This window comes from Marmota flaviventris, chromosome 19 (genome assembly GCF_047511675.1).
Source record: "Marmota flaviventris isolate mMarFla1 chromosome 19, mMarFla1.hap1, whole genome shotgun sequence".
Taxonomy (NCBI): domain Eukaryota; kingdom Metazoa; phylum Chordata; class Mammalia; order Rodentia; family Sciuridae; genus Marmota; species Marmota flaviventris.
Window position 1 is genome coordinate 20,504,527 of NC_092516.1, and position 23,687 is coordinate 20,528,213.

Consider the following 23,687-nt stretch of genomic DNA (forward strand, 5'->3'; position numbering starts at 1 on the left):
AAAGTTAAAGTCCCCAAACATCAACTGCTAAATATAAAATCAAATACTCTTCACTTTTTAAATTACATAAAAAAATATCTAACCATTGGAGGTATTTTCATAAATTGGTATGTGTAAAAGGTTTGAGATTGCTTTGTTTCTATGTCTTCACTAGTAAAGAAGTTACTTGGAGTTGAAATTTTATCAGGTATAATTTTATATACAAAGAGTGTGAGAGGTTTCAGTTTGGTTTCAATTAAAGTACTATAAAACAAAAGTATTTTATCTTATTATAGTGGAAGTGATATGTCTAAATTCAAAAATTTCATATAGATTGTCTTAAAATGTAATTTTTTTTGTGGTTCTGGGGATTAAACCCAGGGCCTTATGCATGTGAGGCAAGCACTTTACCAACTGAGCTATATCCCCAGCCCCTTAAAATGAAATTTTAAAAGGATGTGAAGATTATAGGTATGAAAATATATTTTAATATACAAAGTAATAGTAAACAAAAAGTCTAGATTGGAATGTCATTTATGTGATCAAGTAAAACGTTGTAAAATGTTTAACTTACATAAGGTTTGTGGAGGGTCAATTTCAAAAAGTGTGTGTGCAGCTAATTTGGTTATATATAATTAACACAGTCACAAACACAGTTATTTAAGGCTTTTTCCTGTTTTAAAAAGAAAATTCCCAATCAATGAGGCTAAGGGCTTTGAACAGGGTTTCTGGTGTGGAGCATGCTTACAGAAACAGATAAGAAGAAGTGCTTCTTTTCACAGCCATCTGTTACATTTCAAAAGAAAATAGTCAGACTCCTAGGATGGTTATTTATAATCCAAAAGGGTTCCTAAAAAAAGACTGAGAGAGGAAAGGAAAACTGACCCTTTCCCTAGACAAGTCAAATATTAATATACTGATAGAAACCAAAATTTAACCCACTATATATTAACTTAATAAGGATTTCATAAAACATTAATATACTCTTATCCAACAAGATAATTTCTTATGTCTGTTAAGTTTTATTATTTAGAGAAACTAGTCTTAGAGGAATTGACATTTGTAAAATTCTAATTAAACAACAACTGGTTATTTTAGATTACACTATATCACTAAGTCAAAATTTTCTTTAAAAGCTAATCATGGTTAATATAAGAACATCAGTGTAATTGTGGTGCTCTTACTGCCTTCTTTGTGTTCTAAAAGCTTTCCTATACAAGTCTTTAAGATATAAGGTTTAGGGGAACATTTTACCAAAATGGTGTTCTCCAAACTAAAGTTCTCTGGTCTCTTACAGACTTACATAAAAAATAACAAATTTTATTAGAAATTTATGTATGTCATCTAGTATTTTGTAATTAAATAAAAATCATAAGTTATACAATTTGTGTTACTCTTTACCCAAGGATGGGAACTTAAATACATTTTAAAAAGACTATAAGGAGAGCCTGGTTTACTTAATGGTTGACAATATGGGATATAAAACATTTTGCCATTTTCCCACAAAAGGGGGTTAAAAGCTCTTTCAATTTGTTTGATTCAAGTTTCAGATGTAATGTTAGATTATATTAAATGATTCATATAGACTCAAGAAATGATATGTAAAAACATCATAAATTAATATTTGAGAAAGAGACTAAGATTAGTTTAAAAAATGAAACACCTTACCTAAGATTTGTCACGAGGCCACCTCGCCTGAATTAAGACTCTGCCTCTTACCTTATTCCATGGTAAGATTCCTGCTCAAGCTAAGTTCAAAGGATAAATTTTTGTTATGAGGATTATTGTAATCTTGAAATAAACAGGAAATATGATATATAGCTAAATTAAACTTTGGGATTTAAAAAATTATGTTTGTCAGCTCATAGCTATTGTGCAAAATAAATATATTTTTATTATTGTGAATCTCATTTTGATTTTCCTTATAAACTATATAGTTGTGGTCTGTTAGTGCCTTATGTAGGGCAACTTCTAATATCACAACCTGAGTTAATTTGAGTTAATAGGCCATCACCTATAAGACAGAAAAGAAAAGATGTAAGTCTGATTTCCAGTACTTATACTGACCCATTTAATAATTTTGTTGTTCAACTTATTATTATTATTATTTAAATATTTATTTTTTGGTTTTAGGTGGACACAATATCTTTATTTTATATTTATGTGGTGCTGAGCATCGAACCCAGGGCCTTGCACGTTCTAGGCAAGCACTCTACCATTGAGCCACAACCTCAGCCCCTACTACTACTACTACTACTACTACTACTACTTCTTCTTCTTCTTCTTCTTCTTCTTATTATTATTGGTACTGGGGATTGAACTCAGGGGCACTCAACCACTGAGCCACACCCCAGCCCTATTTTGTATTTTATTTAGAGACAGAGTTTCACTGAGTTGCTTAGCTTCTCACCATTGCTGAGGCTGGCTTTTGAACTTGCAATCCTCCTGCCTCAGCCTCCTGAGCCACTGGGATTACAGGTGTCCACCACTGCACCCAGCTTCGATTTATTATTAAAGGCAGGAGTTGAGTGATACTATTGGTGGGGGCTGGCCCTTCTCTCTTTGTGGTACCATGTTCAGTTCAACAACAACATTGATTTTAGAATCCTCACATGCTTGACAGGTGACATTTGCTAAGTTTCCTGGTTAAGTAGAAGATACACATCAAATCATTTCCTAGTACTTAGCTGCTTTTGACTGCTGGGCCACCCTCTATAAATTAAAACTGATCATGCTCCAGCCTATACCAGTTCTTATTTTGGATGGTTTTGTGATCAATATCCTATTGTCCACCAAACTGGCATCCCTTAAAATCCTCAAGGCCAGGCTATTGTAAGACAGGCTCACTTTTCCCTTAAGTTAAAGTTACAAAAAAGTTGAGATAGAACCACCCCCCCCTGCACCAAATTGTTTGAATCGTGCTCATTTTGTTTTGAAATTTTAAAATTGTGATGCTGAAGGTCTCAAGGCTGTTGAGCACCATATGACTCCCACTGCATAGGCCCATCAGGCTTAGTCTGGTGGAGAGACTTACAAGGAGGACAATGGAATGGGCCAAATATGGTAATAATATGGGGTAGAGGCCATGCCTGTGTCTTTCCAGAAGGTGCAGTTCATCCTATCTGGGTCCCTGAGTGTGCTGTTCACCATCATCATGGAGAATCTTGAACCACAGTTCAAACAACTAAAGAACCTGAATATCAGGCTGAGCAGATGATCAACTAGCAGGGAGATACTAGATCTCCAACCACCATGTTTGTGACTCTGCTGGCTTTATTGACCTGTCAGGTAAGTAGGGTTCATCAGGAATCCTAGTGGACTTATTTCCTAGATCCACCTTTAGTGCACCCAGCTGCATCCTGCAGCCCATAATGAAAATTCCACCATATTTGAAGACACCTCCTATGCAGATGGCTGCTTCCCCCCTCTAAGTTTGGCCCAGAAGTACCTGGTGGCTTCTAAAGCTTGTTTGCTCCCTGAGCAAACATAAGTGAAGTCCCCTCTCTGGTGTCACAAGGGAGCTGGCCACTTCCACTTGGAAATATCTTAGCCTGAGATTTTCACTCTGGGACCTTTTCTAGACCCACTCTGTTTTTGATCATGGAGTGAATCCCCCTTGGTGCCTTAGGAGAGAGGAAGGGAGAGTTTTCCTTCAGAACTGTGGACCCAGGCTTGGCACAGCCTTGGGCATGTGTAACTAACCCAAATGCTAAGAGATAAGGATTGTGCTGGGTCCTGACATGGGTTGGCTCTGATGTTCCAGGCCAGGAAGGCAGTGTGGGCAACCCTGGGCTGGGTGGGCCTGCCAAAGGGGATTGTCCTGAGGGCCTTGTCAGGTCCCCTGAGGTTTCTGCCGCCTGGGTGGGACATAGATGGAAGCAGTAGCAGGCAGTCTCACCTCCTTCAGTCTTCATAGAAGAGGTAGAGCACAGGGTGGGTGTGGCTCAGCTCCCGCCACTCCTGAATGCGTTAGTACCATGACCCATAGGACACTGGGGAAGGGGACCATCCGGGTTTGGTATGAGTTTTAGGTGGCTGTCCTCAGCTCCAGCCCTCTCCTTCCTCCAGGTTGGGGCCCACCTTGTCCATCCATGAACTTCTCCAGGAAGCTGTCCCAGGTGCCAGGGTCAGGGTGCACCTTGGCCATTTTGTAGAAGTTGTAATAGGAGACAGCCACGTCCTTTGCATTGTGGGCAACATAGATCACCTGCAGGGACAGACGACACCCACTGCCAGCTACACCACCCCACGCACACACTCCAGGACTGCCTGCCTCCTGCCTGCCTGGCCCCCTCACAGCACCCCTGAGGAGGGTCCCCTCTCAGCTTGACAAGGGAACACGTTAAGGCCTTGAGGCTGACTTGCTGGAGACCTCAGGGATGGCTATGGCAGCTGGGATCTGAACTCAGCTTTGATGGGAGACTCCTGGCTGGTCCCTGGAGCCATACTTCATCCTATCTGACCCCTGGGATTCCACCACACACCCAGATGGAGAACAAGGCAGGCAGGGGACCCTCCAGCCCCTCTGTGAGCCTCTGAGAACCAGGCTCCCCTGCCCTCAGGTCTGCACTGAAGAGTCTCGCTCTCCTCCTCATCTTGGCCCTGCCACACTGAGGGCAGGTGGCCTTCTGACTTGTGCAGAGACAAAGCTTGAAGAGGCTTTCCCTGCAGAATAGGACCAAAGCTGGAATGGTCTAGTAGCCTCCACTGCCACTCACCTTGACCTTCTGATCCAATAGACTCTGGGAAAGCAGGGCCAGCCCAGGTGTATCTTGAGAATTTGAGGGGCGGGTGTATCTTTCAAAGTTTCCAGACCTAACGTGCAGGCAGGAAAAGGTGTGGTGTGCTGGAGCCCAATCCTTCTAATACCACATTCTACAGCAACCTACCACTCTCACCTGACTGAACCCCTGGGCATTTGAACTCAAGGAAGTGCACTCATAGATAGATTGGGGCCCAGTGACACTTCTCTGGGTCATCACCCTGGTAGATCATGTCTACTATCTCACTTATTCATGTGGTACCTGTGAGGGAAGGAAACAGAGGTGATTAGGGTGGAGGTCTGGTCCTGTTGATCAAGGTCAGGGTTGCAGCCCCAGCGGGGGAGCAGAGTGATTCTCCTCACTTACCAGACTTGGGGTAGATGCTGATGAGCACATCATAGGGCCAGGCCTGGAAGCTCTGAAGTGGCCCCACCATCTCTGCAAAGTACTTGATGAGTGGGATGAGGGTCAGAGTGCACCTTGACCTTCTGATCCATTGGCCAGTAGAGGGGGGAGATGTCCTGAACCAGTTCCATGCTCCTGAGCCAGGGGCCAGCACCTGCTCTGCTTCTCTGAATCCCTTCACAAAACAGCATTTGTTGGATACTTGCTATGAAATAGGGACATTGAGGCTTCAGGAGGTCCAGTGATTTTCTCAAGTTCACTAAGCTAGTAAATGGCAGCTGGACTGGAAAATGGTCTAACTCCAGTGCACTGGTTCACAGGTCATGCTGTATCTTCTGATTACTTGCAGAACTTTCTAGGACCCCAGTGCCTGGCTGCAGCCCAAGCAATATAAGCAATTTCTGGAGCTGCAGTCCAGAAATCATTTCAGAAAATTTCCAGGAAATCCTAGGAAGCATTTCAGCTTATGAGAAATTCCTCCAGGATCTGCCCTTTGTTTTCCTTTGTTTTGGAAGGTTTGTGGTGCTGAGAATGGAGCCCAGCATATCGTGCCTACTAGCTAACAGCTCTACCACAGAGCTCTGTCATTGCCCAGCCTGCTCAGGCTAATTGCTCATTGGCCAGCTTGCGGCTCTTACTCCGTTCTGCTCACATCACAGCGTACATTCAGTGGGCTCCTCCTTGAGCTCCTTGGTCTTTTCCATCCAGAAACACACTAGGCCAGCTTTAGCAGGGATTCAATTTATGCAGCCAAGCTCCATCTAGGCTCCTGGACAAATATGATCAATTGAAATGAGGGGAAGAGTCCAGGGGTTGGATGTGTTCTCAGCTGTAATCTGGCTCCCGAAGTGCTTCCTACACGCATGCCTTCAGGAGAAGGCAGTAGACAGTTTTTTCTAATGGACCATGTAAAAGAGGAAGAGCAGAGGGGAACGATGGGGTATGGGTCAGCTCACCTTCCCTCTGGCTGAAGGGCAGTCTCTGAAGACCAAGGGATCAGTCCAGAGCAGCCTCAGGCATTCCAGGATCTGTAGGTTCTGAAAACCAGGGTAAGTCCAGAGTGCTGAGTGGGCAGGGCCAAGGGACTGGGGCGGAGCAGAGCAAGGAGGGCTGTTTTGAGGCAGCATGAGATGGGAAAGACAAGGATGCCAGAGCCTACTATCCCTGGAGGGAGCCCCTGCTTCATGGCTCCTGTGGGACCTCAAGGAGCGTGGCTCACGGCTGGAGGAGCACAGCCCACAGGTGCTTTTGATTCCTGGGCTGAGGAGGCTGGACAGGAAGAGTCAAAGGGCCTCACAGAGGGAGAGCTCCCCACTCCTTTGCCTTTTCTATTGGGATTAAAATCAATTTGTAGCTGGGCACCGGAGTTGGGAGTCTTCTGAGTCTCCTAAAAATAGTGAGTCCTCAGTGTCAGCTGGACAAAAACAGGCAAAGAGGCCTTTGGGCCGGGCAGAGGCTGGCCACATAGTAGGTCCACTGGCCCACCTCCCATTTCTGTTTCAATTCACTGAGAATGAATACTACTTGCAAATACCAGAATTTACCCTTAACACACACTTTTGATTGCGCTCAAATAAAAACTGTCCAAAGTGTGGTGGAGGGGAGTGGGTGAAGAAAAGTTGCAGAAAAGGGTTGGGGAGGCTGAGGATCAGGTGTCCAGCATGTCTGTCCAGTGTTCCTGTGGAGATAAGAACTTGGTCAAAGGCAGCCCAGGAGATGGAGGTGGATGAGCAAGTGGGGGCCAGAATCACCTCTCACTTCTTCTTGTTCCAAGCCATCTTCCTCCTCAGTGCCCAGCTGGCACAGCCAACTCACTCCCCAAAGTAGTGAGTTCCACCTGCCAAGGGTGCTCTTGGTAGGAGATATCATCTGTATCCAAAGTCAGGCTTCTCAAGCCCCCTGTAGCCCTGGCCCTGGGTGCCAAGGATTTAGCTACCCCAGAATGGACTGGACCCCTGGGTATCCTCTCTCCAGAGCTAGGCTGGGCTGGAAAGAGGACAGCACTCACCTAGGACATTGGCCCTGTAGGAGCAGAAGCTGCTCTGGCTCTTCCTGAAGGAATTCCTCTGCCAGGCAGATCACACGAGTCTTTAGGGACAGTCAGGATGTGGCAGCACAGGGGACTTTCTTCATCCTGTCACTGGTGGCAATAGGCAATGGATGTCAGGAAAAAAGTCATTTACATTTAGTGAGAGCTCAGGCCTCCCTGTTAACTTATTCTGCATTGATTGAACCTCTGCCCTGAGGTGGACTCTATTCTAAAAGAGTGAACAAGACCTGGAGTTGAGTGTGAAGAGTGGAGAGACTGATGACAAGACAAGAAATATATAGTCAGTGAGACAACGTAGAGAATGAAGGGCTAAAGTAGGCCGGGCACCGTAGCACATGCGTGTAATCCCAGTAATCCAGGAGACCAAGGTAAGATAATTGTATGTTCTCAGCCATTCTGGCTAACATAGGGGACTGTCAATCAAAATTAATAACAAAGGGCAGGGACTGTAGCTCAGTGGCACAGTGCTTGCCTAGCACCTGTTGGGCATTGGGTTCTATCCTTAGCACCACATAAAAATAAACAAAATAAAGCCATGCTGTCCACCTACAACTATAAATTTTTTTTTAAAAAAATTAAAACCAAAACAGGCTGGGGATGTATGGTTCAGTCCCTGTGCCTCAAAAATAAATGAATAGGCCTCTCTATATGCCGCAGTCTGGCTGGGCACAAAATCAGGAGCCACTCAAGCAGGAACAAACTTTATTTTTGAAACTGCCGCCAATGCCCCCTATGTTCCCGGGAAAATTGCCGACAGACCCACGCAGCGTTCTCCCGGACCCCAACAGGAAGTCCCTCCTCCGGAATTCCCTCCTACCGCACTTCCCCAACCAATGTGAACTCTCTAGGAGTCCCATAGCAGGCCGAGGTGGACAGTAGGAGTCCAATATCCATATGAATGCAGATCTTAACATAATCATATCATCTCAATGGCTTGCTGGCCTCACCTTTCAACCAAAAATGCCATGCATCATATTACTTGGCTGTGGCTCTTAGCATACAGAGGCAGTGAGGACTCTTGGAGCACATGACATATGGTCAAGTCTGAAGGTCAATGTAAGAGATTTCTGCAAAATGGGAAAGGGAAATGGCCACAAGCAAGTTGTTCTCACCCAGGTCCAATATGGGTGATGGAATTTGGGTTTCCTCTGCATGAAGCTGGCTGGCTGGGAAATAAATCTAAGAAAAGAAGGAGGTGAAAATCACACTACACAGAAAGTAATTTTGAAAAGCGAGGGCAGGATGGCTCTAAGACCTTAGGGGCCAACCTTCCACACTGGAAAGAGAGAGGGCAAGAACCCCTGTTTGCTTTATTATAGATGTGGGAAAATTCAAAGGTTTTCCATAGAATGTTCTTCTGCCAAATAAGGTAGGAGGTGGGCTGTCCAGACCCAATGGGTCATCCGCAATTCCGTAGCTACAAGAGCAGCCTTCCTAGCCCAGAGAAGACTGAGGTCATGTGCATTGCCTAATTCCTTAAGTGGGAGGAGCCAAAAAATGACTTGCAATGACCAAAATGACCCAAATCTCCTTGGCTCAAGGCCGAGTGAAGATGCTAAATAGCTCAGGAGTGGCTTCTCACAAGTTGTGATGAGTCAAATGACTCAAAGATTACTAATCATTCCTGACTTAGAGATGGAGCAAACAGGCTGAAGGGTGTCAGTTTGCCTTGCCCCTCAACAAACAGCTTGACCCCAAATCCTCTGAACACAAGCTACTACCTGAGATGGACCTCACCTGGAGCCGTCTGGCACACGGGCTCAACGGAACCAGTAACTGGGTCGGTTTCCTACTTGCAGTTTGGGGCCCTATCCAGAGTGGCTGTGATAAGAAAGTCAGCGGCACTGGGCAATGGTGGTGGGCAGATCCGTGCTGAAGCTCTACCCAGACACAGTGAGCAGAAGGCACTGGGCAGCACACCCAGATTGAAGGCTAAGGCAGCCTCATCCATCCTGTGTGACCCCACATGTGTGCACTCGAATTGTGGGTGGGAGGACAGAGCATTGGGGAGGCCAATGCCGGGGACAATTCCTGGCCTCTTCAATCCCATCGTGTTTCTTACCTGAAGGACAAGCCATGAACAAGGAGACCAGGATGGGCCCTGTGAGAACCCAAACCACAACTGCCCCGCATGAGGACAAAACCCCTAACCACCCTTTGCCTCCGTCCTACCAACCACCATCATCCTACATGCTTCAAGCTCAGCCACGAGGTTTCACCTGCTTGGTTCAGATAGTGCCCCTGGCCCTTGCCAACCGCCTCAAGCCTCATCCACTTCCACAAACCCTGCTCTTCCCTATAATCTTGCTTCTGCCAGGTCCCGCCTTCCTGTGATAGCCAGTGTGCCGCGGGATGTCAAGGGGGGCTGACGGTTAACCCCACTGAAACGCAGGCCTGATGCAGAGGGTTCAGGCAGTAGAGCAGGTAGACAGACGCTCAAGAAATGTCACTGCCTCTCTTTATTTTTCCCGGGGCCAATGGGACATTTAGGTCAGGGCCGAATGCTGGGGATGTGATTTCTTGACCAAGGACCCAGGGAGGGTCTGGGAAGCTGCTAGATGCTTGTTTCAAGAAAGTTCCCAGGGCGATGGTGAGGCACCCTGCAGCCCGCAGCGGGTGCAGCTTAGCGCATCCTCTCCAGGACAGAGCCAGAGCCAGAGCCAGAGCCAGAGGTCCAAGCTCTGCCCCAGAACGCCGGAAGCGGAACACGTGGCCAGCGCCAACCAATTAGCGAGCGCTGGGGAAGGGTCGTCCTCACGCAGGCTCTGATTGGCTAGCTGATGGCCCGCGCCAAACTCTTGTCTGTTGGAATCGCCTTCTAGCCTGAGGGAGGAGGTGCTGCGCTGCTGACCCAGTGAGGTCGCGAGTAGATGTCCCAGCGGAAGTGGCTTCACTAAGGACTCTGGCCAAGTCCCAGGGGTCCTTCTATCTCTTCTGGGTCGCCTTTGTCCCTGGACCACTGCGATGAGACAGCGCAGACTACCTCTGGGAGGAGCTGCAGCAGGACTTGGAGGACGAGTAAGCAGTGAGTGGAGCGGCCTGGGTCCTCCCTAGGAGGGAAGAGGGCTCCTGGGGCCGGGTAGGACCTGCTTCCCTTCCTTCTGCCCCCAAGAGGTGGGGAGTATAGTATTTAGCCTTCATTGGGAGGTAAAGGCCATTGTAGCCGTTTTAAGTATAGCCCCTCCCTTACCCTGCACCAGTTTTAAAATTAGCTAATAGCTTAGAATGTAACCCTGAGCTCCTTTTGTCCGGGCCCAGGCAGAGCTGTGTTAGAGATAAACAGAGGCCAACTTCCCACTCAGGTGCACTTGCTAACCACGTTTGGTAGCACACCATTGACTGGCCCACTTCTGAAGACATGTTTAATTTCTTGTGGCACCTTGGTATTTGTAACAGTGGAAGCCAGGTTCTGGGAAAGTGCCAACCATGGTAATAGACCCCTCAGGGATTATAGTACCACTAATCACCATATCCCCAGAGAGCTGGGGCTTCCTGTTTGCTGGTGGCTTTGAAGATGGAGAATTGAGAAATTACTTAGGGTTTCAGAGCCCTTACCAGATGAAAAATCTATCCCTCTCTCCAACATTACCCCAATATTAGAGGCATGATAGAGAATTCCCCTGCAGGTTTCCCCGCTATTCAGAAGTCTCAGTGAGGCCCAAGCAAGGGCCTTTGGGAGCTGGAATTTTGATGTTCAGTGGTCCCCAGGAGAAAACCCGGTGGCTCCATAACCTTGGACTTGATGTGGCTACTGATACCCCTGTGAGGACCATGTTTTTCTGAATCATGGTGTTAGGAAACAGACAGATGAGGACGGTGGGAACATGAGTTAAGAGAGTAATTTTATAAAATGGGCCCTCTGTGCTGACCCCCACATGCTTTGTTTTCCAAGAAGCAACCTACCTGCAGCCCTGCCTGGCCTCACTGGACAGGATATGTCACATCCCTCAGTAAATTACCTGTTCAGGAGAAATGTGGGCCCAAAATAATGCTGATAAGAGGAACTCAAATTATCCTGAAGGAGAAGACTTGTGACCAGATCCTGAAACTCTGGGAGATAATGATAGTTTTTCCTATCTATAAAATCTGTTAGAATGTGTGGTTAAGTATCCAATTACAGAGTTTATGGATTGTCCTGATTCAGGAGCCATGTTGGCTCTGCAGCCTGTTGGAGCCTATGGAAACTGAAACCCAGATCTGTGTGTTTGTCACTAGGTCTGTGTGAGCCTTTCTGGGCCTAGCAATCCAGAAGAAAGTCAGAATCTGGGAGCATTTCACCCAGGGGAACACAGGTTGGAGAGGCTGGAGAAAGCTGGGTTCTCCCCAGCTCCACATTTCCTGAAACACACAGGGACGGACTGGTTCCCGACCCCTTCCCAAATCCCACATCCACCTATCCCCAGGTCCCACCATGTCTAGCATTGGCCTGGCACCCAACAAGGACCTCTAGCTCTCCAATTCCCAGTTGTCCAACCCCTCCCTATATCCCAACCTGGCTCATTGCCACTATGTGGCTAACCGGGCCAATGCAGAAACAGTCTCCTTGATAGGACACAGGTCCCCAGTCCAGGCCTCAAGACCCCCTGGAGAGGTGCCTAACTGGAAATTTGAAAGGGTGGGGCAGAAGAGATTGAGTTTGGAGATCAAGAATTGTGGGGTCCAGGAGCTGGGATTGTGGCTTAGTGGTAGAGTGCTTGCCTAGCATGTTTGAGGCACTGGGTTTGATCCTCGATACCACATTAAAAAATAAAATAAAATAAAAAATTTAGAAAACAGAAATGTGGGGTCCAACAATAAATGTTGGTGCAGATATGGGGAAAAAGGTACACTCATTCATTGCTGGTGGGACTGCAATTTGGTGCAACCACTATGGAAATCAGTATGGAGATTCCTCAGAAAACTCAGAATGGAACCACCATTTGACCCAGGTATCCCACTCCTCAGTTAACCCAAAGACTTAAAATCAGCATACTACAGTGACAAGGCCACATCAATGTTTATAGCAGATCAATTCACAATAGCCAAACTATGGAACCAATCTTGGTGCCCTTCAATAGATGAACGGAGAAAGAAAATGTGCTATATATTTGATGGAATATTACTGAGCTTTAAAGAAAAATGAAATTATAGCATTTGCTGGTAAATGGATAGAGTTGGAGAATATCATATTCCAAAACACCAATTCCAAAACACCAAATCCTGAATATTTTCTCTGATATGTGGATGCTAATTCATATTTGGGAGGCAGCACTAGGGAAGAATAGAGTTTCTTCAGATTAGGGAGAGGGGAGTGAAGGGAGGGGAAGGGACATGGGAATAGGAAGGACAGAAGAATGAGACATGTTATTACCTTATATATATATATATATATGACTACATGACTGATGTGATTCTGCAACATATATAATTAGAAAAATGAGAAATCATACCCCATATATGTATATCAAAGTGCATAAATGCATCCTACTGTCATGTATAAATAATTAAAACAAATTAAAAAATGAAAAACATTTAAAAAGTGCAAATGAAAAAATTAAGTTAAATTTTTAAAAAAAGATAAAGAAAGAATTGTGGGGTCCACAAGTGAGATAAGGGGTAAGTCCAGGCTTCTATATAAAATGTTTGGAATACAAAAGAGATTCTTGGAGTGTAGTCTTCCAACATGGACTGGCAATTGTATATCCTGCTTCCAGGTGTTCTGCCTCCAAGTCTAACCGTGCAACCTAGAAACCCTCAACACCCTGAGGGTAGAACTACCAGCAAACTCCAGATGACCACACATATCAGCGGAGAAGGGAAGTAGCAACTGTTCATTTTTCCATCAAGATCCTTTTTTTTCCCTCTCATATTTCTACCATTTTTTGAAACCAAGTAGTTTTCATGCATCAATTTATTGAGGACTGGGGTGTCTGCCTAGTATATTACTGGTTTATTGTGTATTTTTTAATTTTTACTTTTTCATTTTTATTATTTTTTCTCTCTCTCTATATATATTTTTTCCTCTCAGTTATCTGTTTCACTCAATTCTCTTTCTCTTTTCTCCTGCTAACAGCCAACTCCTATTAATTCCTCTCTCTTCCTATAATATTTTACTTCTATCTTCTCTTTTCCTTCCTCATAAACATCACATCTGATGCCACTTCTGTTCTCTCTTTGTCCACCATTTGAAGTCATAAGCCCCTTTTGCAAACTTACTGTTTATATTGTAGGTAATAATTGAACACATCATTTCTGTGAATTGTGACAAATCTGTACACATCTTAATAGGAGGTATTTGGTTTAAGACTGTGTATTGTGTGTATTGGGTGCTGTTAATGTTGGTGCTGTTAAAATTAATTTTAATATTCTTCCTTAATGGGAGGTACTGGAAACATTCAGACACTGTAAGTCTATAGGGTAGGAATTGTACTGCCTCAGATCACATGGCTAGATGGGAAGGTACACAAACAACATGAAAAACTAAGGGAATAAAGTGCTCCAAACAAACCAGGATGCTCCAATAATAGAATCCATTGACATCACAGTAGAAGAAATATCAGAGAAGGAGTTCAGAATGTACAAGGTTAAACTGATCCATGATGTAAGGGAGGATGTAAGGAGTGAAATTAGAGATAAATTTCTGGTGAAAGATGGCTTCAATAAAGAGATAGAGATCCTGAAAAGATATAAGCAAAAGTATGTGAAATGGGGCTGGTTTTGTGGCTCAGCAGTAGAGCACTCACCTAGCACTTGCGAGGCCCTGGGTTCGATCCTCAGCACCACATAAAAATAAATAAATAAAACAAAGGTATTGTGTACAACTAAAAAATAAAAAAAAATATGTGAAAGGAAGGACTAAATAAACCAAAGTAAAATTCAATGGAAAATATCACCAACAGACTAGACCACCCGGAAGACAGAATCTCAGGCAATGAAGACAAAATATGTAATCCTTTTCTTTTGGATACTAGGGATTGAACTCAGGGGTACTCAGCCACTGAGCCACATCTCCAGCCCTATTTTGCATTTTAATTAGAAACAGGGTCTCACTGAGATGCTTAGTGCCTCACTTTTGCTAAGACTGGCTTTGAACTTGTGATCCTCTTGCTTCAGCCCCCCTGAGCCACTGGAATTACAAGTGTGTGCCACCATGCCTGCAAAATACATTATCTTGAAAATAAAGTTGACCACACAGAGAAGATTGTAAGAAACCATGAACAGAACTTCCAAGAATTGTGGGATAACATGAAAAGATGAAATTTAAGATTTATCAGGATAGACAAAGGAACGGAGATACAAACCAAAGGAATACACAATCTGTTTGATGAAATAATATCAAAAAATTTCCCAAAACTAAAGAATGAAATGGAAAATCAAATACAAGAGGCTTACAGGACCCCAAGTGAACAAAATTACAATAAACTCACACCAAGACACCTTATAATGTGAATAACTAACATATAGAACAAGGAGAGAATTTTAATGGCTGTGAAAGAAAAATATCAGATTATGTATGGGGGAAACCAGTTTGGATCTCAGCTGATTTCTCAACCCAGACCTTCTACACTAGAAGGTCCTGGAACAATATATATCAAGCTCTGAAAGAAAGTGAATGCCAACCAAGAATTTTATATCCAGTAAAATTAAGCTTCAGATATAAAAATTAAAAAAAGATCCTTGCATGATAAAAGAAAGTTAAAAGAATTCACAACTAGAAAGCCTGTACTTCAGAACATTCTCAGTAAAATATTCCATGAGGAGGAAATGAAAAAACAATGTGAAAACCAGGAAACTACACTAAAGGAAAAGTCAATGAGAGCAATAACTAAGTCAAATTAAAAAACCAGAAATAAACCAAATGACCAGGAATTCAAATCATATCTCAATCATAACCTTGAATTATAATGACCTAAACTCATCAACCAAAAGACAGATTGGCAGATTGGATTAAAAAACACTCACCTCATTGGCAAAGCCATCCACAGCCTGAAGGTGAAAGGATTAGAAACAACATATCACTCATATGAATTGGGTAAACAAGCAGGGTTTCCCAACCCATATCAGATAAAGTGGACTTTAAGCCAAAGTTAGTCAGATGGGACAAAGAAGTACATTTCATACTGCTTAAGGGAATTATACGTCAGTAAGACATAACAATCATAAACATTTATGCCCCAAACAATGGAACATCATTGTACATAAAATAATCCCTTCTCAATTTCAAGAATCAAACAGACCACAACCCAATAATACTGGGTGTCTTTAACACACCTCTCTTACCACTGGATAGATCTTGCAAACAAAAGTGAAAAAAAGAAACTATAGAACTGAATAATACAATCAACAATTTAGACTTAATGGACACATATAGAATATTTCATCCACCAAGGGGTGGATACACTTTCTTCTCAGAAGTACAGAGATCCTTCTCTAAAATAGACCATATTTTAGGCCATAAAACAAGTCTTAGCAAATACAAAAAAATTATAGTACCATGCATTCTATCAGGTCCCAATAGAATGAAATTAGAAATTAACGAAAAAAAAAATCAAAGCTACTCTAATACCTCAAGACTAAATAATATCCTATTGAATGATGGAGACTAAATAATATGCTATTGAATGATGAATGGATAGCACAAGATATCAGGGATGAAATTAAAAAAACTTAAGAGATAAATGAGAAAACTTTATACAATATATCAAAATCTCTGAGACACTATGAAGGCAGTGCTAGGAGGAAAGTTGAGCTCATTCATTAAGGGAATAGAAAGTCAATGAGTAAATGACCTAACTTTATACCTGAAAGCCCTAGAAAAAGAAAAACAAATATACACACAAAGCAGTAGAAGATAGGAAATAATTAAAATCAGGCTAAAATCAACAAAATTGAAACAAAAGAAACAATTCCAAAAATTGACAAAACAAAAAGTTTGTTCTTTGTAAAAATAAATAAAATTGAAAAACCCTTAGTGGACTAATGAAGTGACATAGAGATAAAACTCAAATTGACAAAATTTGTGATGAAAAAGGAAATATCATAAAGGACACTGCTGAAATACAGAGGAGTATTAGAAACTATTTTGAAAATTTGTATTCCAATAAAATAGTACATCTTGAAGTCATTGACAATTTTTCAGAGATATGTGATCTACCCAAACTGAATCAGGAGGACATACACAAATTAAACAGATCAGTTTCAAGCAATGAAATAGAAGATGCCATCAAAAGCCTTCCAACCAAGAAAAGCCCAAGGCCAGATGGATTCTTAGCCAAGTTGTATAAGACCTTCAAAAAAGAATGAACACCAATTCTCCTCAAATTATTCCATGAAATAGAAAAGAAGGGAATTCTTCTAAACTCATTCTATAAGGCTAGTATCGCCCTGATACCAAAACCAGACATCAAGGAAAGAAAACTTCAGACCAAATTCCATGATAAAGATAGATGCAAAAATTATCAATAAAATTCTGGCAATGGCATACCAAAACATATTAGAAAGTTAGTGCACCACCATCAAGTAGAGTTCATCCCAGGGATCCAGGGTTGATTCAACATACGGAAAACAATAAACCTAATTCATCACATTAATAGACTTAAAGACAAGAATCACTGATCATCTCAATAGATGCAGAAAAAGCATTTGACAAAAAACAACACCTCTTCATGTTCAAAACACTAGAAAAACTAGGGATAGTAGGAATATACCTCAATATTGTAAAAGCTATCTATGCTAAACCCAAGGCCAACATCATTCTAAAGGGAGAAAATTGAAAGCATTCCCTCTAAAAACTGGGACAGAACAGGGATGCTCTCTTTCATCACTTCTATTCAACATAGTCCTGTAAACTCTAACTAGAGCAATTAGATAAAAACAGATAAAATAGGTTAAAAGGAAAAGAAGAACTCAAATTATCTCTATTTGCTGGGACATGATTCTAAATTTAGAAGATCAAAAAAAATTTCACCAGAAAACTTCTAGAACTAATAAATGAATTCAGTAAAGTACCAGGATATAAAATCAACACCAATAATCAAACACGTTCTAATACATCCACTGAAAGAGAAATTAGGAAAACTATTCCATTTACAATAGCCTTAAAAATAAAATACTTGGCAATCAATCTAACAAAAGAGGTGAAGGATATCTACAAGGAAAACTACAGAACACTAAAGAAAGAAATTGAGGAAGACCTTAGAAGATGGAAAGATCTCCGATGCTCTTGAATAGGCAAAATTAATATTGTCAAAATGGCCATATTACCAAAAGTATTATACAGAGTTAATGAATTCATATTAAAATCCAAATGATACTTTTTAAAAAACATTGTTTTTGGTTGTAGATGCACACAATACCTTAATTTAGTATTTTTAATGTAGTACTGGGGATCAAACCCAGTGCCTCATGCATGCTAGGCAAGTGCTCCACCACTGAGCCACAACCCCAGCCCCAAATGATATTCTTAATAGAAGTAAAAAAAAAGCAAACATGAAATTCATTTGGATAAGTAAGAGACCCAGAGTAGTCAAAACAATCTTTAGCAAGAAGAATGAAGCAGTAGGCATCACAATACTGCACCTCAAACTATATTACAGAGCCATAGTAACAAAAACAGCATGGTATTGGCACCAAAACAGAATAGAAGACACAGAGGCAAACCCACATAAATACAATTATCTCATCTTAGAGGCACCAAAAAGCATTCATTGTAGCAAAGATAGCTTCTTCAAAAAATGGTGCTGGGAAAACTGGTAATCCATAGGTAGCAGAATGAAAATAAATCCCTAACTCTCACACTGCACAAAACTCAAGTCAAAGTGGATCAAAGACTTAGGAACTAGAAGAGACACCTTGTGGCAAATAGATGAAAAAGTAGGGCCAAATCTTCACTATGTAGGGTTAGGAACTGAATTCCTTAACAAGACTCCTAAAGCACAAGAAGTAAAATCAGAATCAATAAATGGGGTGGATTCAAACTTAAAAGCTTCTTCTCAGCAAAGAAAATGAGAGCCTACAGAATGGGTAAAAATCTTTACCACATGCATCACAGATAGAGCTTTAAGAACTGAAAAAACTCAACACCAAGAAAACAATCAATAAATGAGCTAAGGAATCGAACAGACACTTCACAGAAGAAATACAATCAATTAAAAACATGAAAAAAAATGTTCAACATCTCTAGAAATTAGCAAAATGCAAATCAAAACTACTCTAAAACTTCATCTCACTTCAATCACAATGGCAATTATAAAAAATACAAGCAGTTATAAATATTGGCAAGGATATGGGGAAAAAAGGTACACTTATAATTGCTGGTGGAACTGCAAATTGGTGCAACCACTATGGAAAGCAGTATGGAGATTCCTCAGAAAACTTGGAATGGAACCACCGTTTGACCAGCTTTTCCACTCCTTGGTTTATACCCAAAGGACTTGAAATCAGCTTACTACAGGGACACCATCACATCAATGTTTACAGCAGTTCAATTCACAATAGCCAAACTATGGAACCCACCTACCCACCTAGATGCCTTTCAACAGATGAATGGATAAAGAAAAATTGATATATATATATATATATATATATATATATATATATATATATAGAATATTAGCCTTAAAGAAGAGTGAAATGATGGCATATTCAGGTAAATGGATGGAGCTAGAAAATATCATAAGCTAAATAAGCCAAACCCAAAAAATACTAAAGGCTGAATGTTTTCTCTGATATGTGGATGCTAATTCAAAATAAGGGGGCGGGGCCAGGGAAAAATAGAAGCACATTGGATTAGACAGAAAGGAGTGAAGGGAGGGAGGGGATATGGTAGTAGAAATGATAATAGAATGAAGCAGACATTATATTCTATATGCATATATGATACATGACCAGTGTGATTCAATATTGTGTACAACTTGAAGAGTGAGGAGTTGTACTCCATTTATGTATGGTATGTCAAAATGCACTCCACTGTCGTATATAACTCATTAGAACAAAAAAATTTAAAATCCAAACAAAACCGATCAGCATGGGCCAAGGTGACCTAGTGTTGCCATGATAATGCAGACTTAAAAGTCTGAAGTCACCCTGCTCTCCAGGAAAAGTCAAGAGGTGGACATGGGCAGGACTCTCTGGAAATCTCTCTTTGGTCCCCAGTAAAACTGGAATGCAGGAGAGGCATGCTGTCCTCCTCTCTGAGAGGACCACTTGTGGGAGGCCATCCTCGCACATGATTTGAGTTACCTCCCTGGCTGGGTGAGAGGCGCTTAGACACATCTGTGTCAGAGCTTTCCTCACCCTTTTCCAGGTCCAAGGGCTTGTACGTGCACAGGCATGTCTGTCCACTGTCCCAAAGACCCAATCATCGCCCCTGACCTTGGGATGCTGCCCCCCTTAACCTTCATTGGATGGGATTTTCCCCGGAATTTTTTGTTCCCCAATAAAAGTCCACTCCCTGGCGTGTTCTCTCTCTCTCTCGCTAGCCTCTTCAGTAAACCTCACTACTGCATTAGGTGGATGGAGGCTGGAGCTAGGGGGAGCCATCCTGGAGCTGGTTTTAAAGGTAACTAGAGTCTTATCTCTTTAATTTAAAACTCCCTAGCATTTCGCTCATGATTCGAACCTTCTTTAATGAAGCCAGTGCTGGTTGCTGGGCAGACCCACTCTCTCTCCCTTGAGAGTATCCCCTTTCCCTTTTCCTATCCTTTCAATAAACTCATTCCTGTTACTCTGAGTGACATGTCTGAAACCTTCTGACTTGATGGCAAGAATCAGGTTTGAGGAGAGGGTCTTCACAGTTCCTCAGTTTCTTAGAAGGCCCCAGCTCTGTACCAGTGGGATGTGAGAACATGGGGTTGGGATTAGGGTTAGAGCAGGAAAGTAAGACTGATTTGAGGCAGAAAATTGGAGCAGATGGTGTATATATATATCAGTATTTAACTCGCTAGGCTGGACTCACATCAGGAGCTCAAGTGATCCTCCCCCTCTCATCCTCCTGAGTAGCTGGGAATAGAGGTGTTCACCTCCATACCTGGCTCCTCTATATTTCGTTTATTTACTTTTTAGTACGAGAGATTGAACCCAGGGCACTTAACCACTGATCCACACCCCCAGATTGTTTTATTTTTTATTTTGAGAAGTCTTGCAAAATTGCTGTGGCTCATTTGAAATTGTGATCATCCTGCATCATTCTCCCTGAGCTGCTAAGATGACAGGCCTGTGCCACCACACCCAGCTCTCCCTGTATTTTAAAGGCCAACTTCTTAGTCCCTGAATTACCTCCACCCCTACCACCCTCTCTTGTTTCTATCCTATAGAATGGGCTGGTGAAGATGGGAGTCTTGATGGTTACAGCTTTACCCTTTTGGTCCTGGGGATCATTTTCTGACCTCTTTAGTTCCCCTGAACCAGCAGGACAAATAGTGGGTGAGTCTACTCATGAGGACTCTGGAAGAGCCCATGGTCCCCACCGTGCAGGAGAAATGCAGAAAAGGAGCATCACTCCTTTAAGAGGCCCGGCCTGTAGCCTCCCCGCACCCACCACAGTATTTACCAAATGTTGAGGGGACCCTTCCCTGTTTTATAGAGGAGATGTGATTTGCCTACATTCATGTGGCTCGCATAGAGATTGAGACCATTTGGGTTTTCAGGGACATTCGTACATCTTCTCCAGCATTACCAGGTAGATAATGAGGAAAGGGCAAGGAATAGGGCTTTGGTCACCCCTGCACAGTATGCAGCAACCCCTACTATGGCCCAAACACCCATCCCAAAGAGCCCTGTGTTGTCTCAGCTCAGGGGGTCACTCCTAAGTTGGGGGCAAAACCTACTCTCAAGACCCCTCTTCACAGGACCTATTTCTGCCAGGTCCTTCTCTCCCAGAGGCCAGGCTCAGGCAGGACCCCCAGAGGCAGCAGCACAATGCAGTGAACAGTTGGGCCATGACCCAGGATCTGCCCTTCTGGGAGCCTGTCTCCTGCTTGTGCCTCACTTTACTCATCCTTAAACCAGGCCAGGCTGTTCCTTTGGTTCTAAGATTGTTTGTTTGTTTTTAAAAATTTCCCATTTTTATTTTTATCCTTTGGATCTGGAGTCCTAACATGCATTAATGCCTGGTTTTGGTCCTTTTCACTTCCAAAAAAAGGCCAAAATGGAGAGTCATGGGTCATTAAATCTTCTGATGTGTGCATCAATAGACAGTCTTGTAGTTGTGAGAACATGACAGAGAACTTACACAAACCTAGATGCTACAGGTCACTCTCCTGTTGCCTCTTTTATTATTGTTATTTTTATTAATACTATTATTATTTTCAAAATGACAATTTAACCCAGGGATGCTTGACGACTGTACCCATCCTTTTCTTATATTTTATTCTGAAGCAGGTTCTCAGTAAGTTACTCAGGATCTGAATCTGGCTTTGAACTTGCAATCCTCCTGCCTCAGCCTCCCGAGTCACTGGGATTGTAGGCCCTCACCACTGCACCCACCTCCATGTTGTCTCTCGATGGAAACAAGAGATGCAGTAAACATGAGCTGTGGGGGAGGGGCTGCTGCTGATGTCACAGGGCCCATTGCTTTCCAGTTTATTTTTTTATAAGGTCCAAAGACTCTAATGATCAGAAGTGAAGTATCGTAAATACCTAAATATTCACCCTTGCTTACTGTCATCGAGTGGCCACACAGTAGGTTTATTTACGTGTAGTGTGTTGCACTAGGGTGTTAAAATGGCTGTGGCATCACTGGGGGAAGGGAGGTTTCCAGCTCCCTCATGTGCATGATGTGTGGCTGTGAGTGGGGGAAATGACCTTTTGCAGCCCAGGACTATCCTCAAGGTTTCCTTAGTCCTCCCCAAGACAGAGGTGATTCTGGCTACACCTCCTGGTTCTCTCTTCTTCTGCGACCCAAGGCCTGTGCCTCCCTCCTTCCTCCCACAGCCCACTCTGCTTCTTGCTGTGGGGGGGAACCTGGGGACTTGGCAGAGCCCCACCTTATGTCCTGAAGCAAGGCACATGTGTGGTTGCCACCCAGGTGCTGCCTTCCAGGCCCACAAATGCCACTGCCCTGGCTTCCCTGCCAATGTGTGCAGACTCCTCCGCCCTTGGTCTTGTCTCCTTGCCAATTTGGTTCTGTTTGAAGGTGAGGGGTGTGTGGAGCCATGCCTGAGAGGCCAGAGATCCACACTGAATAATTGTTTCTCAACTTTTGCATGAATTACCACATAGATGATTAGAGAAGTGCCCAGAAGGGTAAGGCTGCTATGGGTTTTGCTGACCCAGCACACTCAGGCCAACGGTGCCCAGGTCAGGAGACAGAGGTGACTGCTCCTCCAAACCACCCTTTGGCAACTTTCTAGCTCCTCCTCATGGTCTCCACACCTCATCACCCTGGCAGCTTAGCTTGTTAGAGTCCCAACTTGGACATCTTGTGGATGGGCAGGGAAGGGGCTGGACCCTTGGTGGAAACTGGGAGGTGGGGGCTCCCTGCTAAATTCCTCTGACAGCACAAGGCAGGGTTCTGGGGGTCTCAGGGCAGGTGCCCATCCCTGAGGCTTCAAGGGCATGCCTCCTTCCCTCTGTGGCCAAGATCATGGGTTTATACAATGATTTGGAGCTGCCTCAGAAGACCATGCGAGAGGGGTGCTGATGACTTGCTGCAACAGTCAGCCATGACCCTGCCCCTGTGGATCAGGAAGCCTGGTGACAAGTGAGGGTGGCAGCCAGCAGGGGGGGCCTGGTGTCCAGGCCCAGACTAATGCTCCTTCCACTCACAGGCCCCCACCCCTCTGTGGAGCCATTCCAGCCTCAGGGGACTATGTGGCCAAGCCTGGAGACAAGGTGGCTGCGCGGGTCAAGGCTGTGGGTGGGGATGAGCAGTGGATCCTGGCAGAGGTGGTCAGTTACAGCCATGCCACCAACAAGTGAGTGGACACCCACTACGGCTGAAACTTCTTCACCACACCCTCTTCCGCTGGCATTGTTCAGCCTGTATGCGCAGTGGGAGAAGAGCTTCCCCGGAGGGCACCTGGGCAGGAGGTGTGGGAGGCACTGGGCTCCTCGGGCCACTTTCCCACTCTCCATCTCCCCCTCCTCCTCTTTCTGGCTCCCTGGCTTGCAGTGGGCACCTGGCTACACCCGGTGTTCCTCTTCCATTCCCCCACAGGTATGAGGTAGATGACATTGATGAAGAAGGCAAAGAGTGAGTGTCCAGCTGGGAATGGGTGGCCAGGCTCCTGGCAAGTGATCCACTGGGCTGTCTTAAGCCACCGGTGGACAGCCAACCCAGACGTGGACCCTGAGGCCTTATCCAGAGGGGCAGCTGGCATTGGCTCAGTATCTCCAGACCACCTGCTTCCACCATGTCCTGATCCACACATCCCACAGCAGGTAAGGCAGCCTCCACAGAGAGGACTTTCGTTACATCCAGACCCCAGACAGGGCATGGGGTCATCTTCCAATTCCTTCTCTTTTCTGCTCTCATGGCCTCACAGCTTCAAGGACCAGCCTCTACCTTGTGA

At 43.8% G+C, this 23,687-nt stretch overlaps 2 pseudogenes; one reads left to right on the forward strand and one right to left on the reverse strand.

Annotated features, from left to right (window-relative positions):
• Positions 1–3,882: 3,882 nt before the first annotated feature.
• Positions 3,883–5,278, reverse strand: LOC114103013 (sulfotransferase 1A1-like; annotated as a pseudogene).
• A 3,770-nt stretch (positions 5,279–9,048) lies between these two features.
• The window catches only part of LOC114103109 (SAGA-associated factor 29-like), a 103,137-nt pseudogene continuing 88,498 nt past the window's right edge, over positions 9,049–23,687 (forward strand).